We start from the raw sequence: 17,550 nt of genomic DNA, 5'->3' as shown, positions 1-17,550 counted from the left end.
AACCGATGTGGACCAATTTTTGCATAGTTGTTAGAGACCATATACTTACACCATGTACCAAATTTCAGCCGGATCGGATGAAATTTGGTTCTCTTGTGGACCAATTTTTCATGGTTGTCATATGCTGAAGCCATGTACCAAATTTCAGCTGGATCGGATGAAATTTGCTTCTCTTAGAGTCCCCGAAAGCCAAATTTGGGGGTCCGTTTATATGGGGGCTATACGTAAAAGTGGACCGATATGGCCCATATGCAATACCATCAGACCTACATCAATAACAACTACTTGTGCCAAGTTTCAAGTCGATAGCTTGTTTCGTTCGGAAGTTAGCGTGATTTTAACAGACGGACGGACATGCTTAGATCGACTCAGAATTTCACCACGACCCAGAATATATATACTTTATGGGGTCTTAGAGCAATATTTCGATGTGTTACAAACGGAATGACAAAGGTTATATACCCCCTTCCTATGGTGGAGGGTATAATAAAATGAATTCTATTGTTTTGTTTTCAAAAATGTATGCTACTTCAATTTTATTCAATCTACTCCACTTTTTTCCAAAATCTACTTCACTCAATTTTTCACTAGCGGCAGCACTGCCCAGCAAAAAAAATTGGAAGTTCTTCCAAAGGCACAACTTTAAAAGCACTTCCAGAAGATGCACTCCCAAAGATGTTCTTTATTTTAACTACCCAGGAAGTTCTTTTAATTCAATTTTTTATAACTTGGTTTTTTCATACTTTTAATGAGTAATTTTAAATTTTTTTGCTTCAAATATGTTAAAAACAGGGTAAGAATTCATAAAATGGTACAAATCATTTAAATTTTGTCGAAAAAAATACTAAATTCAATCTGAAAATATTATGAATTTTTCAAAATATTTGAAATTTTTAATTTACATCCAAAACATTGAATTCGGATCACACCTAAAGAAGTGATGCAAATTCAGTGCAGCGGCTGTTGAAATGGAGGACTTCCGTCCTATGACAAGCCCATGTTAAATTCATCGCTTCTGCGTCAATTTTGCACCACTTCCGGATCCAAAAAGAACATTTTCATTACTTTTATGGCAACGCTTTTTTTGCTGGGTGACTATGATGATATGGCCTTGTGCTCTGAGAGAAAAAGAACAAATGTCAAGGTGTAGAGGGCTATGAGAGGAATTGAATGAGAGACAGTTGGACACAAATTTCGTGATATTATGTTGACCTCTGGTGGGTGTTGTCTAGATTATCTTTGACCCTGCGTTATCCGCAATTCTTCTTGTCTTGACAAGGGTTGCCATCTATTGACATTTATTAGTTTAATACTGCAAAATTTACGATTTTAACATCAAAAGCCCTAACAGGAGTGATATGTTCTTCTGGAAACTACGGATTACTTAATAACTATGCTGGTAGGTGTGAGCTTCTGTCTGTAGAACTTGTCCCAAATAAGTTATCCAGGCCTAATGTTATATTTCAATCGATTCTGTTAAAACTTCTGAAAGAAATTAAAATTTTTTAATTAATCTTAAAAAAAAAAACCTGATTAAACTTGTACGTTTTATTGCACTCTTCAAACAACCTTTATTAGTTCTAAGAAAATGCGATTTTCAAACTTCTAAATTCTGATACTATGTGTTCACATGGGGTCAAGGTGAGAAGTGGCAAAAAATCCACGTCAGCCAATATTAAATCACTTAATTAAAATTCAATAGAGCATCGCATTATATGGCTAACGAAATAAACAACAAAATAGAATAAAAAAAAAATCATGATAAAAAATTGCAAATTTCAGAATTTCACTTAGAGAGACAAAATATGAAACAAACACATATTTTTTCTGATTCCAAAAACAACAATGCGACTTCAAAAAAGGGGGTGTGTTTCACAAATATCTGTGGCGATTTCTGAACATACATTCTCATATATCTAACGCATGTATGGTGATGTTTTATGTTTTTTTTCCATATTGTTGTATTATATCGTTATAAAGAATTAAAAGCTAATTTAAAACAATAAAATATTAACATACTATTTTGAATATGTTATGTGTCTGCTTTGTAGGCATATTAAAATAGTCTGCCATACAAAGCCACAAATACGCAGTCCATAATAAAATACGTAAATTGTGAAAATAGTCTATACCCATTAAAGTAAAAATTATATTCTCTATATTTATCACCGTGGTCAGTTTCAATTTTTTCAATCATTGTTAAGTTGACTTCTGATGACGTGACTTTTGACTTATTAATGAATTCTCAGTCTAAAAATCACATCATATTCTACATTCGACTTCTCGAGTTTTTTTTTCGGAAGATTTTCGGAAGAGACGATTTGACCACTATCAAAAGTGGTTTATTTCATTTAACTAGATTTGCAATAATATCAAAAAAAAAAGTGGAATTTTAATATTGTTCAAAGTCGACTCTGATTTTTTTTGTGACAGAACGCCAAAAAGTCGATTTTTGACTTGCAATACCGCAAGCATAAGAATAATGACTCTCCCTCTCCTGATGGCTTCGCTATAGAATATTTTATCAAAATTATATTTCTATAGAAAATTTTGTCAAAATTTTATTTCCATAGAAAATTTTGTCAAAATTTTATTTCCATAGAAAATTTTATCAACATTTTATTTCTATAGAAAATGTTGTCAGTATTTGATTTCTATAGAAAATTTTGTCAAAATTTTACTTCTATAGAAAATTTTGTCAATATTTGATTTCTATAGAAAATTTTGTCAACATTTTATTTCAATAGAAAATGTTGTCAAAATTTTATTTCAATATAAAATTTTGTCAAAATTTTATTTCAATAGAAAATTTTATTTAAGTTTAATTCTATAGAAGATTTTGCCAAAACTTTATTTCCATAGAAAATTTTTGTAAAAATTATATTTCTATAGAAAATTTTGTCAAAACTTTATTTTTATAGAAAATTTCGTCAAAATTTTATTTTATATAGAAAATTTGTCAACATTTTATTTCAATAGAAAATGTTGTCAAAATTTTATTTCAATAGAAAATTTTATTTAAGTTTAATTTTATAGAAAATTTTGCCAAAACTTTATTTCCATAGAAAATTTTTGTAAAAATTATATTTCTATAGAAAATTTTGTCAAAACTTTATTTTTATAGAAAATTTTGTCAAAATTTTATTTTATATAGAAAATTTTGTCAACATTTTATTTCAAAAGAAAATGTTGTCAAAATTTTATTTCAATAGAAAATTTTGTCAAAATTTTATTTCAATAGAAAATTTTATTTAAGTTTAATTCTATAGAAAATTTTGCCAAAACTTTATTTCCATAGAAAATTTTTGTAAAAATTATATTTCTATAGAAAATTTTGTCAAAAATTTATTTCTATAGAAAATTTTACCAAAATTTTATTTCTATAGAAAATTGTGTCAAACTTTTATTTCTATAGAAAATTGTGACAAAATTTAATTTTTTTTTTGATTTTTTTTAGCAATTTTTTAAAAATTTTATTTCTATATATTTTTTTTGAAAATTTTATTTCTATAGAAATTTTCTTGAAAATTGTATTTCTATAGAAATTTTCTTGAAAATTTTATTTCTATAGAAATTTTCTTGAAAATTGTGTCAAAAATGTATTTCTATAGAAAATTTTGTCAAAATTTTATTTTATATAGAAAATTTTGTCAAAATTTTATTTCAATAGAAAATTTTATTTAAGTTTAATTCTATAGAAAATTTTGTCAAAACTTTATTTCCATAGAAAATTTTATCAACATTTTATTTCTATTGAAAATTTTGTCAAAATTTCACTTCTATAGAAAATTTTGTCAAAATTTTATTCCTATAGAAAATTTTTGTAAAAATTGTTTTTCTATAGAAAATTTTGCCAAAATTTTATTTCTATAGAAAATTGAGTAAAAATTTTATTTCTATAGATTTTTTTTTGAAAATTTTATTACTTTAGAATTTTTTGAAAATTTATTTTCATATATTTTTTTTTGAAAATTTTATTTCTATATAAATTTTCTTGAAAATTGTATTTCTATAGAAATGTTCTTGAAAATTTTGTCAACAATTTATTTCGATAGAAAATTTTGTCAAAATTTTATTTCTATAAAAAATTTTGTCAAAATTTTATTTCTATAGAAATTTGTGTCAACATTTTATTTCTATAAAACTTTTTTGAAAATTTTATTTATTTAGCAATTTTTTGAAAATTTTATTTCCATATATTTCTTTTTTTGAAAATTTTATTTCTATAGAAATTTTCTTGAAAATTTTATTTCTATAGAATTTTTCTTGAAAATTTTATTTCTATAGAAATTTTCTTGAAAATTTTGTCAACATTTTATTTCTATAGAAAAAATTTTGTCAAAATTTTATTTCTATAGAATTTTTTTTTTCAAAATTTCATTTCTGTAGAAAATTTTTTGAAAATTTTATTTCTATAGATTTTTTTTTTAATTTTGTCAACAATTTATTTCTATAGTAAATTTTATCAAAATTTTATTTCTATACAAAATTTTGAAAAAATTTTATTTCTATAGAAAATTGTGTCCAATTTTTATTCTATAGGAAATTTTGTCAAAATTTTATTTCTATAGAAAATTTTGACAAAATTGTATTTCAATAGAAAATGTTGTCAACATTTTATTTCCATAGAAAATTTTATCAACATTTTATTTCCATACAAAATTTTGTCAAAATATTATTTCTTTAGAAAATTTGTCAAAATTTTATTTCCATAGAAAATTTTATCAATATTTTATTTCTATAGAAAATTTTGTCAATATTTTATTTCTATAGAAAATTTTGTCAAAATTTTATTTCTATTGAAAATTTTGTCAAAATTTTATTTCTATAGAAAATTTTGTCAAAATTTTATTTCTATAGAAAATTTTGTCAAAATTTTATTTCTATAGAAAATTTTGTCAAAATTTTAGTTCTATAATTTTTTTTTGAAAATTTTATTTTTTGGCAATTTTTTGAAAACTTTATTTCTATATATTTTTTTTGAAAATTTTATTTCTATAGAAATTTTCATGAAAATTTTGTCAACAATTTATTTCTATAGAAAATTTTGTCAAAATGTTGTCTCTATAGAAAATTTTTTCAAAATTTTATTTCTGTAGAAATTTTTTTAAATTTTATTTCTATAGATTTTTTTTTTTTAATTTTGTCAGCAATTTATTTCTATAGTAAATTTTGTCAACATTTTTTTTCTATAGTAAATTTTGTCAAAATTTCATTTCCATAGAAGATTTTGTCAAAATTTTATTTCCATAGAAAATTGTGTCCAATTTTTATTCTATAGAAAATTTATGAAGAAGTACCTCTTAAAAAAATCTACCAAAAAAAGTCGAAATATATAAAAAAAAACACAATAGTTTTAACTTTATCAACCCTGAGTCCAAGTTCATTTTGCAATGTAACGAGCACTGGTATGAGAAATAAAAGACATTGATATTTAAATGCAGGAGGGCTTTACTTATTGGTTTATTATTTTTTAAGGTAGTTTGGTTAATTTTAGTTTAATTTAATTTATTTTATTTTAATTTAACTTAATTCAATTTAATGTAACGTAATTTAATTTCTTTAAAATAATTATATGGATTTACCTACACTTTGCATTTGCATTTCGACATATCTCTCTCTTTGGGTTACGATTCTCTTGAATTGAGAGTAATACATGTATTACATACTCATATATCACATATTAAAACTCTTATAATGCTGTCATCGTTGTTGTTGTTGTTGTTGTTACAAAAGTAAATTTATGGCAAATTGTCAACGACAAACAAACAAAAAGATTATTGTTCTTGAACTGTTGTTATGCTGGGCAAATACAACTGTTAACCGGTTATAGGCAGTTTCTTCCAAAGACAATAAACTTGAGGAAGATAGGAAATTGGCATGCGTCATACCAAATGTTGCATTTACCATGTTAGTTCAATACATGTTTGTAATCTTTTAGTTGTTTTTCGTTTTTATTTTTTAAATGAAAAATTTAATTTTCTTAATGAAACAATGATAAATTTTAGCCAACAACAAAATAAATTACATTTTCCCCTTTATGGAAATTTATTTCGTGCTCTTAGTTTCTTTTTATGTGCATTTTAATGCTATGTCAATACCTGTCGTATACGCGTTTGGTTCGAGTATTAAACTAATGTGGTAAATGGTTTGATGTGCTCAGTAGCCAATCTCCCATCTTCCTCTTCTATAATCTTTGGTTTCTTCAGTTCATTGGTTTATAAACAAATAATAAATGATTTTATTGTTATTGCCATTTCATTTCGTATTCATGGGTGTAAATACAAAAATGTGTATTAAACAATTATGGTTATCAAGTGTTGTCACCTACGATAATTGTGAATAAAAGTCATTCAACAAATTTTTGTTTTCATTTGCAAAACTCAATATCGATTATAGCGATATCAATGTGATGAAACGAGAAATGCGAATTAAATACGATTATTATCATTTTTATACCCTCCACCATTGGATGGGGGGTATATTAACTTTGTCATTCCGTTTGTAACACATCGAAATATTGCTCTAAGACCCCATAAAGTATATATATTCTGGGTCGTGGTGAAATTCTGAGTCGATCTGAGCATGTCCGTCCGTCCGTCCGTCCGTCCGTCTGTTGAAATCACGCTAACTTCCGAACGAAACAAGCTATCGACTTGAAACTTGGCACAAGTAGTTGTTATTGATGTAGGTCGGATGGTATTGCAAATGGGCCATATCGGTCCACTTTTACGTATAGCCCCCATATAAACGGACCCCCAAATTTGGCTTGCGAGGCCTCTAAGAGAAGCAAATTTCATCCGATCCGGCTGAAATTTTGTACATGGTGTTAGTATATGGTCTCTAACAACCATGCAAAAATTGGTCCACATCGGTCCATAATTATATATAGCCCCCATATAAACGGACCCCCAAATTTGGCTTGCGAGGCCTCTAAGAGAAGCAAATTTCATCCGATCCAGCTGAAATTTGGTACATGGTGTTAGTATATGGTCTCTAACAACCATGCAAAAATTGGTCCACATCGGTCCATAATTATATATAGCCCCCATATAAACCGATCCCCCGATTTGGCTTGCGAGGCCTCTAAGAGAAGCAAATTTCATCCGATCCGGCTGAAATTTGGTACATGGTGTTAGTATATGGTCTCTAACAACCATGCAAAAATTGGTCCACATCGGTCCATAATTATATATAGCCCCCATATAAACCGATCCCCCGATTTGGCGTGCGAGGCCTCTAATAGAAGCAAATTTCATCCGATTCGGCTGAAATTTGGTACATGGTGGTAGTATATACATCGGTCCACATCGGTCCATAATTATATATAGCCCCCATATAAACGGACCCCCAAATTTGGCTTGCGAGGCCTCTAAGAGAAGCAAATTTCATCCGATCCAGCTGAAATTTGGTACATGGTGTTAGTATATGGTCTCTAACAACCATGCAAAAATTGGTCCACATCGGTCCATAATTATATATAGCCCCCATATAAACCGATCCCCCGATTTGGCTTGCGAGGCCTCTAAGAGAAGCAAATTTCATCCGATCCGGCTGAAATTTGGTACATGGTGTTAGTATATGGTCTCTAACAACCATGCAAAAATTGGTCCACATCGGTCCATAATTATATATAGCCCCCATATAAACCGATCCCCCGATTTGGCTTGCGAGGCCTCTAAGAGAAGCAAATTTCATCCGATCCGGCTGAAATTTGGTACATGGTGTTAGTATATGGTCTCTAACAACCATGCAAAAATTGGTCCACATCGGTCCATAATTATATATAGCCCCCATATAAACCGATCCCCCGATTTGGCGTGCGAGGCCTCTAATAGAAGCAAATTTCATCCGATTCGGCTGAAATTTGGTACATGGTGGTAGTATATAGCCTCAAACTCCCATGCAAAAATTGGTCGAAATCGGTCCATAATTATATATAGCCCCCATATAAACCGATCCCCCGATTTGACCTCCGGAGCCCCTTGGAAGAGTAAAATTCATCCGATTCGGTTGAAATTTGGTACGTGATGTTAGTATATGGTATCCAACAGCCATGCAGGAATTGGTTCATGTCAGTCCATAATTATATATAGCACCCATATAAACCTATCCCCAGATTTGACCTCCGGTGCCTTTTGGAGAAGCAAAATTCATCCGATCTGGTTGAAATTTTGTACGTGGTGGTAGTATATGATATTTAACAACCATGCCAAAAGTGGTCCATATCAGTCCACAATTATATATAGCCCCCATATAAACCGATCCCGAGATTTGGTTTTGGAGCCTCTTGGAGGAGCAAATTTCTTCCGAGTCAGTTGAAATTGAGCTAGTATATGGCCGTTAACAACCATGCCTAACTAGGTCCATATCGGTCTATAGTTATTTATAGCCCTAAGATAAATCGATCCCCAATCACACAAAAATTGGTCCATATCAATAATTGTATATAGCCCCATATAAGCGACCCCCATATTTCAATTCTGGCTCCCTACGTACCGTGCAAAAGTCCATATCGATTCGTAATTATTTGTAGACTTACTTACACATATTTTTTTTGTCTAATGTATGGACTAACTCACAATTTAGAAAACGATTTAAGATACCACAACCCAAGTAATTCGATTGTGGATGACAGTCTTTCGTAGAAGTTTCTACGCAATCCATGGTGGAGGGTACATAAGATTCGGCCTGGCCGAACTTACGGCCGTTTATACTTGTTTTATTTCTTTTTGTTTTATATACAATATGATTAAATATTTAAAATATGTTGAGTCTATCTAGTTCTAACTGCTTCGTTGATCTTACGAATTGCTTGTATGGAATTTATTGTTTTTTATACACAGAAAATTTGTTTCTGATTTAATCAAGAAATTAATTGGTTCAATGAACTTTTTAATGAAATTGCTGCCAATACAAAAATTAATTAGAAATAAAAATATACATACTTGGTTAAGAATTAATTAATTTATTGGGAACTTTCAATAAATTTTTTCATTGTCCCAGTTAATTGATTGCACTTTCGACTTCAATCAACCTTTTAATAGAAAATATATCGATGGTATTTTTTTTTTGTATAGCTACTCTGTAAGCAAACAAAAACATGACGAAATATTCTTATCCAATAAAATTTCGTACATATGACACAATTTACATTTACGTGATGAAAGTCATTTTGAACGAAGAAAGTAGGTGCTGATTATCACCAATGCTCCTAACAGACGTTCAAAAGGACACGTAGAATATTTGGAAGTATTGTTCTTTGACTGGTTTTTGGTCAACAAAAGCAACAGTTGACCACGTGATATTTGTTTGTAACTGGCTACGTGATAATTCTAAAGTACGTAATAGGGATAAGGTCACCTACCTGTTTAGGGGTTTGCAGAGAAAGTAAAAAGCAAGTGGATTATAATAACAAAGTAGTCAGACTGATTTTGAAAAATAGATACGTGCATTTGAACATGTATTTCGGAGTAGCAAGAAATCTCTTAGAGATGGTATAATAAGGAAAGGTGTAGTAGGTGGAAATATTGTTATATGTATTTAAAATTTTTTTAAAATAAAAAAATGAAAAAACGATATATCCAGAAGTGACATATTGCGGCTGTACCGCATAGTATCTACCTATTAGGAAAAAATTGCAATAAACATTTAAAACGCAATTTCTTCAATTAATCTCATTGCAACTGGTACTACCCTTGAGAAATCCCAATTTAAGGCTTAGCAATGAGTGAATCGAAAAAAAAAAACAATCCACAAATTTCTAGAACGCAATAATAATATCGTGTAAGGCGCAGGTACAAACATTAGGTGAAAAACTACCACTTATCTACGAAATTGTAAGAGAACCAAGAGAAACCAAGCCTTCATATATATGCATCATTCTATTGTTTGTAAAATTTCCCAAGAACTGTTGCCTTGAAGAGTTCAAAAATGTTATTCTCATAACCTAATGACATAGAATTGTGGATTGTTGCATCATAACTGCGTCATCGTAAACACACACACACCCAACGAAAGCACTGTGGTTGAGTGAGTGAAAAAAGGGAGCATAATAATGTGAACATACTTGGTTTGCCAATATATCATTTTAGAGATTTTTTGAAGATTTCTCATCACAAAAAAAATGTAAAGAGACTATTTTGTAAGTTAAAAGACCTCAGTGTAACCTCAGAGTAAAATTTCTCAAGAACTGTAGCATTGAAGAGTTCAAAAATGCGGATGATGTTACTCTCATAACCTAATGACATAGAACTGTGGATTGTTGCATCATAACTGCGTCACCGTAAACACACACACACACATCCAACGGAAGCACTGTGGTTGAGTGAGTGAAAAAAGAGAGAATAATAATGTGAACTCAATAGGATTGCCAATATACCATTTTAGAGATTTTTTTTTGAAGATTTCTCATCACAAAAAATGTAAAGAGACTATTTTGTAAGTTAAAAGACCTCAGAGTAAAATTTCCCAAGAACAGTTGCATTGAAGAGTTCAAAATGCGGATGTTCTTTTAACATACATAACCTAATGACATAGAATTGTGGATTGTTGCATCATAACTGCGTCACCGTAAACACACACACACACCCAACATAAGCACTGTGGTTGAGTGAGTGAAGAAAGAGAGAATAATAATGTGAACTCAATAGGATTGCCAATATATCGTTTTAGAGATTTTTTGAAGAATTCTCATCACAAAAATGTAAAGAGACTATTTTGTAAATTAAAAGATCTCAGAGTAACCCAAAACAAAAATACTTTCCTAATGAAGAAATTAGAGACAATCAAAAGAATAATAATTATAAATGAAATTCCCAATTGTTATAAAGTAGTATAAACCTGAATTTATGGCATGCACCGCACGAATTTTAATAAAGAAAAAGAATATATTCTTTCAGTGTAAATATAGTATGAACTAGGGATTGTAATGGTAATCAGAACTGCGAAGAAAAAATATCACCTAAATATTTGAAATTAAAAAAATTATTGGAGCTGAACAATTTTTTTTTATTAAATTAACACATTTAACATTTTAATCAAACTAGAAAAAATAAGTCAGTAATTGAAACATGTTAAATATTTAATTTAAAAAAAATATATTGGCACAATTATCTTTTAAATGAAAATTGGAAGACTAACGGCCATTTTCAAGTAGCTCCCTTTAACTGGGTGTTAGCAGGAATAAAACTAAAAATATTTTCTCTTTTGTTTTGTTTATTTAATTAAAATTACTTGAATTCACGTTAAAATTATTTGAATTCAGCTAACTTTAACTGAAAAATGTTCAGCACTTATGAAATATATAGGCAATATGACAGATATGTCCATAGTACGGTTTAAAAGTTCATTAGCTAACGTCGCACTAATGGAGCTTCAGGAAAATGGGGGTAAGCCAGTTAAAACAAAAATATGGACATTTTTTTTAAGTTTTTAATAAAAAAATTATTTGAAACAAATAATTGTTTATCCAAAATAAAAACACCGGGACAATAAAAAAGTGATTGAAAATAATTACGTTTTTAATTAAAAAATTAATATAGTTTTCCAATCAACCCCTCATTAGTTGTTTAATAAAGTATTTTTAAAACTTTGATTGATACTATCATTTCCGTGATTGAAGACATTTCTATTACAAAATTAATTATCAATTAATTTTGTGATTGAATCCGAAAAAATTACTGTATGGCCATTGTAATGATAAAATTTATCAAAAAGGCGAAAATTGCGACATCAAATGTGCGCTTTACAACAATTACAACATTTAGAAAGTCGCCTTTACGAGTTTTTCAAAAATTGAATAAGCCAACTTCCGGTTACGTGACTGTAGCAAAAGTTAACTTCTCAACTTTCCAACTATTTTCAAAATTAGAAAGCCGTTTTTTTATACCCTCCACCATAGGATGGGAGTATAGTAACTTTGTCATTCCGTTTTTAACACATCGAAATATTCCTCTAAGACTCCATAAAGTATATATATTCTCGGTCGTAGTGAAATTCTGAGTCGATCTGAGCATATCCGTCCGTCTATTGAAATCACGCTAACTTCCGAACGAAACAAGCTATCGACTTGAAACTTGGCACAAGTAGTTGTTATTGATATAGGTCGGATGGTATTGTAAATGGGTCATATCGGTCCACTTTTACGTATAGCCCCCATATAAACGGACCCCCAAATTTGGCTTGGGGATCCTCTAAGAGAAGCAAATTTCATCCGATCCGGCTGAAATTTGGTACATGATGTTAGTATATGGTCTCTTATGACAATGATCCACATCGGTTCATAATTATATATAACCCCCATATAAACCGATCACCAGATTCGACCTCCGGAGCCTCTAAGAGAAGCAAATTTCATCCGATCCGGCTGAAATTTGGTACATGGTGTTAGTATATGGTCTCTAATGACCATGCAAAAATTGGTCCATATCGGCCAATAATTATATATAGCCCCCATATAAATCGATCCCCCGATTTGGCCTACGGAGCCTCTTGGAAGACCAAAATTCATCTGATTCAGTTGAAATTTGGTACGTGATGTTAGTACATGGTATCCAACAACCATGCAGGAATTGGTTCATATTAGTCCATAATAGCCTCCATATAAACATGTGTGTGAAGATAAATTCGAATTTAAAATTGCGGCAGAGGCCTTAGCCGAGACACAAACCAGCACCTTCAATGTAATTTTAAATTCGAATTTAATTTTTTAAATTCGAATTTAATTTTACAAATATATCATTTTTTTGAAAACGCTAAGAATTTTTTAATGGAATTTGATAGAATTCGTTAAAGAAGGCTGTATGTATCTTTAATTCAAACAAATTTCATCACAAAAATAACTTAGAAACCGGCAAAATTAAAATTTTGTTTAACAAAAAAGGGACCATTGTGCGAAAACGGTTCGGGGTTCCAAAACGAAACTACCACCATTGGATAAGGGTTAGTGCGTACTATTCAAATTCGAAATAATTTCATTAGAAAAGTATTTCAGAAAGCGGAAAATTGGAAAATATTTTTCGGGTGAATTTACACAGGTGAGGCCACTGTGCGAAAACCGTTCGGGGTTCCAAAACGAAACTACCACCATTGGATAAGGGTTAGTGCGTACTATTCAAATTCGAAATAATTTCATTAGAAAAGTATTTCAGAAAGCGGAAAATTGGAAAATATTTTCCGGGTGAATTTACATCAACGAGGCCACTGTGCGAAAACGGTTCGGGGTTCCAAAACGAAACTACCACCATTGGATAAGGGTTAGTGCGTACTATTCAAATTCGAAATAATTTCATTAGAAAAGTATTTCAGAAAGCGGAAAATTGGAAAATATTTTTCGGGTGAATTTACACAGGTGAGGCCACTGTGCGAAAACCGTTCGGGGTTCCAAAACGAGACTACCACCATTGGATAGGGGTTAGTGCGTACTATTCAAATTCGAAATAATTTCATTAGAAAAGTGTTTCAGAAAGCGGAAAATTGGAAATTATTTTCCGGGTGAATTAACACAAATGAGGCCACTGTGCGAAAACCGTTCGGGGTTCCAAAACGAGACTACCACCATTGGATAGGGGTTAGTGCGTACTTTTCAAATTCGAAATAATTTCATTAGAAAAGTATTTCAGAAAGCGGAAATTTGAAAAATATTTTCCGATTTAATTTACATCAACGGGACCACGTACCAAAATCCTTCGGGGTTCCAAAACGAAACTACCACCATTGGATAGGTCTTAGTGCGCACTATTCAAATTCGTATTAATAATATTTGGTAAGGATTTGATGAAAACATTCAACGTAGTTACTAGTGCAAACAAATTTTCATTCGTAAAATATCGCCGTTCACACTATCATTTATTTATTATCCCAGATTTTAGTCACCAATGGTGGTAGTTTCGTTTTGGAACCCCGAAGGGTTTTCGCACAGTTGCCTCATTTGTGAAAATTGACTCGGAAAATAATTTCCAATTTCCCGCTTTCTGAAATACTTTTCTAATGAAATTATTTCGAATTTCAATAGTACGCACTAAGACCTATCCAATGGTGGTAGTTTCGTTTTGGAACCCCGAACCGTTTTCGCACAGTGGCCTCGTTGATGTAAATTCACCCGGAAAATAATTTCCAATTTTCCGCTTTCTGAAATACTTTTCTAATGAAATTATTTCGAATTTGAATAGTACGCACTAACCCCTATCCAATGGTGGTAGTCTCGTTTTGGAACCCCGAACGGTTTTCGCACAGTGGCCTCACCTGTGAAAATTGACCCGGAAAATATTTTTCAAATTTCCGCTTTCTGAAATACTTTTCTAATGAAATTATTTCGAATTTGAATAGTACGCACTAACCCCTATCCAATGGTGGTAGTCTCGTTTTGGAACCCCGAACGGTTTTCGCACAGTGGCCTCACCTGTGTAAATTCACCCCGAAAAATATTTTCCAATTTTCCGCTTTCTGAAATACTTTTCTAATGAAATTATTTCGAATTTGAATAGTACGCACTAACCCTTATCCAATGGTGGTAGTTTCGTTTTGGAACCCCGAACCGTTTTCGCACAATGGTCCCTTTTTTGTTAAACAAAATTTTAATTTTGCCGGTTTCTAAGTTATTTTTGTGATGAAATTTGTTTGAATTAAAGATACATACAGCCTTCTTTAACGAATTCTATCAAATTCCATTAAAAAATTCTTAGCGTTTTCAAAAAAATGATATATTTGTAAAATTAAATTCGAATTTAAAAAATTAAATTCGAATTTAAAATTACATTGAAGGTGCTGGTTTGTGTCTCGGCTAAGGCCTCTGCCGCAATTTTAAATTCGAATTTATCTTCACACACATCATATAAACCGATCCCCAGATTTGACCTCCGGTGCCTTTTGGAGAAGCAAAATTCATCCGATCTGGTTGAAATTTGGTACGTGGTGGTAGTATAATATATTTAACAGCCCTTCCAAAACTGGTCCATATCAGTCCATAATCATATATAGCCCCCATATAAACCGATCCCGAGATTTGGAGGAGCAAATTTCATCCGAATCAGTTGAAATTTGGTACATTGTGCTGGTATATGGCCGTTAACAACCATGCCTCACTAGGTCCATATCGGTCTATAGTTATATATAACCCTCAGATCCCCAATCACACAAAAATTGGTCCACATCAAGTTCATAATTTGTATATAGCCCCCGTATAAGCGACCCCCATATTTCAATTCTGGCTCTCTACGTACCGTGCAAAAGTCCATATCGATTCGTAATTATTTGTAGACTTACCTATACATACCTTTTTTGTCTAATATATACAACGTATGACTAACTCACAATTTAGAAAATGATGTTAAGAGTTTTAAGATAACACAACACCGAAGTTTCTACGCAATCCATGGAGGAGGGTACATAAGATTCGGCCTGGCCGAACTAACGCCGTATATACTTGTTATTTTTTAAAAAGACAAAAATCGATTTTTGATTTTTGCGATTATTGAAAAGTCAACTTTCGACTTTTTTTATAAATTTCAGCATAAAAAGCGATAAATTACGTCCCTTTGTTTTCTTTTTTTGAGCCACCGTGGTGCAATGGTTAGCATGCCCGCATTGCATACAAAAGGTCCGTGGGTTCGATTTCTGCTTCGACCGAACACCATAAAGTTTTTCAGCGGTGGATTATCCCACCTCAGTAATGCTGGTGACATTTCTGAGGGTTTCAAAGCTTCTCAAAAGTGGTTTCACTGCAATGTGGAACGTCGGTCGGACTCGGCTATAGAAAGGAGGTCCCTTGAATAGTCTAAGTGAGCCTGATACATCGGGCTGCCACCTAACCTAACCTACGTCTCTCTTTCAATGCGAATTCGACTTTTTCTTTCGACGATTTTGGTAATTGAAAAAGTCGATTAGTCGATTTTTAACCTAAGGTCACAAGTCAATTAGATGATTTTATTCGATTTTCCAAAAGCTTAATATTCGATTTTCAAGATTACAAAAAGTCCATTGACCGAAAGGTTGTTTTTCGACTTTTGTATCCTTAGTATGAATAGAATAACTTTCGCTATTTTCTTCAAAACAATTAAATCACAAATCACTGTGTCATATCTTAACATGGACTCTTCTCACAAAAATTCTGTAGCTGTGTCATAAGTAATGCTCTCTAAAATAAATATACGGCAGAACAATACACCATCTCTCAAGGAAAACGGAAACATGTCAAATATGTATATGTATGCGTGTGATATATTCATCGACCTTAATGAAGTCAAAGAGAGAGAGAGAGAGAAAGAGAGAATGAAAATAACACCCTCAACGATGTTGATTTCAAGTTTACACACCCCATAACAGAGACGCTACAGCGATGCCGGCAATGTAATGCCAATATAGAACATTGTAGGCCTACGTGACGATTTACATGTGACGACAAAGAAAACATAAATACCAGCGGTTGTTTTCCTTCTGGTTTTGTGTCGTCACAAATGGGCGCCTTCCATAAAGATACGCACAGAATAATCTTCTGTTCTTATTCGGATTCTTAATGCGAGAGAGGCAGCCACATGACATGTTTTTGTTTTTCTTACAGAAATGTAAATTTAAATGTTAGCGTTTAATGAAGAAGCAGCAACCAGACAGCATGTGACATGTGACAATGCTGTTTTTTAGCAACAACATTTATTTGGATGAGTTTTCTAATCTATTATGAATATTTGTTATAAACAATAAACAAAACGCACATAAATTAAAATAAATTAAAGATTGTTATTTTATTATTTTTTTATTTTACATATAAAATTATTTTATATCTTTTTGATTGGTGTTTTATATATATACATATACACATATATTGACCTAAATATTAGGTTATTTAAAAATTATTATTTTTTTTTTGTTTTTTTTTTCACTCATAAAAAAATTATGACCATCACATGAACATGGGTGGATTTGTTAGGAAACATTCGGGGAAACCCTGTTCTTTAATGAACAAATAAAAGAAATTATTTAATATGAATTTAATTAAATACGTGAATTTGAGAAAATTTAATTAAATAAATAAAACTAAATTAAATAATATGTAGGAAAATAAAATAAAACAAATTGGTATAAATTAAATATATTAATTTTGATTTATGTATGTTAATTTATATTAATTTTGATGTATGTATGTTAATTTAGGTTAATGAAACTTTAATTAACATTAATAAATTGAATTTTATTAAAAAAAAAAAAAAATATAATAATAATAATAATAATAAATAATAATAATAATAATAATAATAATAATAATAATAATAATATAATAATAAATAATAATAATAATAATAATAATAATAATAATAATAATAATAATAATAATAATAATAATAATAATAATAATAATAATAATAATAATAATAATAATAATAATAATAATAATAATAATAATAATAATAATAATAATAATAATAATAATAATAATAATAATAATAATAATAATAATAATAATAATAATAATAATAATAATAATAATAATAATAATAATAATAATAATAATAATAATAATAATAATAATAATAATAATAATAATAATAATAATAA

Source organism: Haematobia irritans, chromosome 2 (genome assembly GCF_050003625.1).
Source record: "Haematobia irritans isolate KBUSLIRL chromosome 2, ASM5000362v1, whole genome shotgun sequence".
In the NCBI taxonomy this organism is placed as follows: domain Eukaryota; kingdom Metazoa; phylum Arthropoda; class Insecta; order Diptera; family Muscidae; genus Haematobia; species Haematobia irritans.
This window is presented reverse-complemented; position numbering follows the sequence as displayed.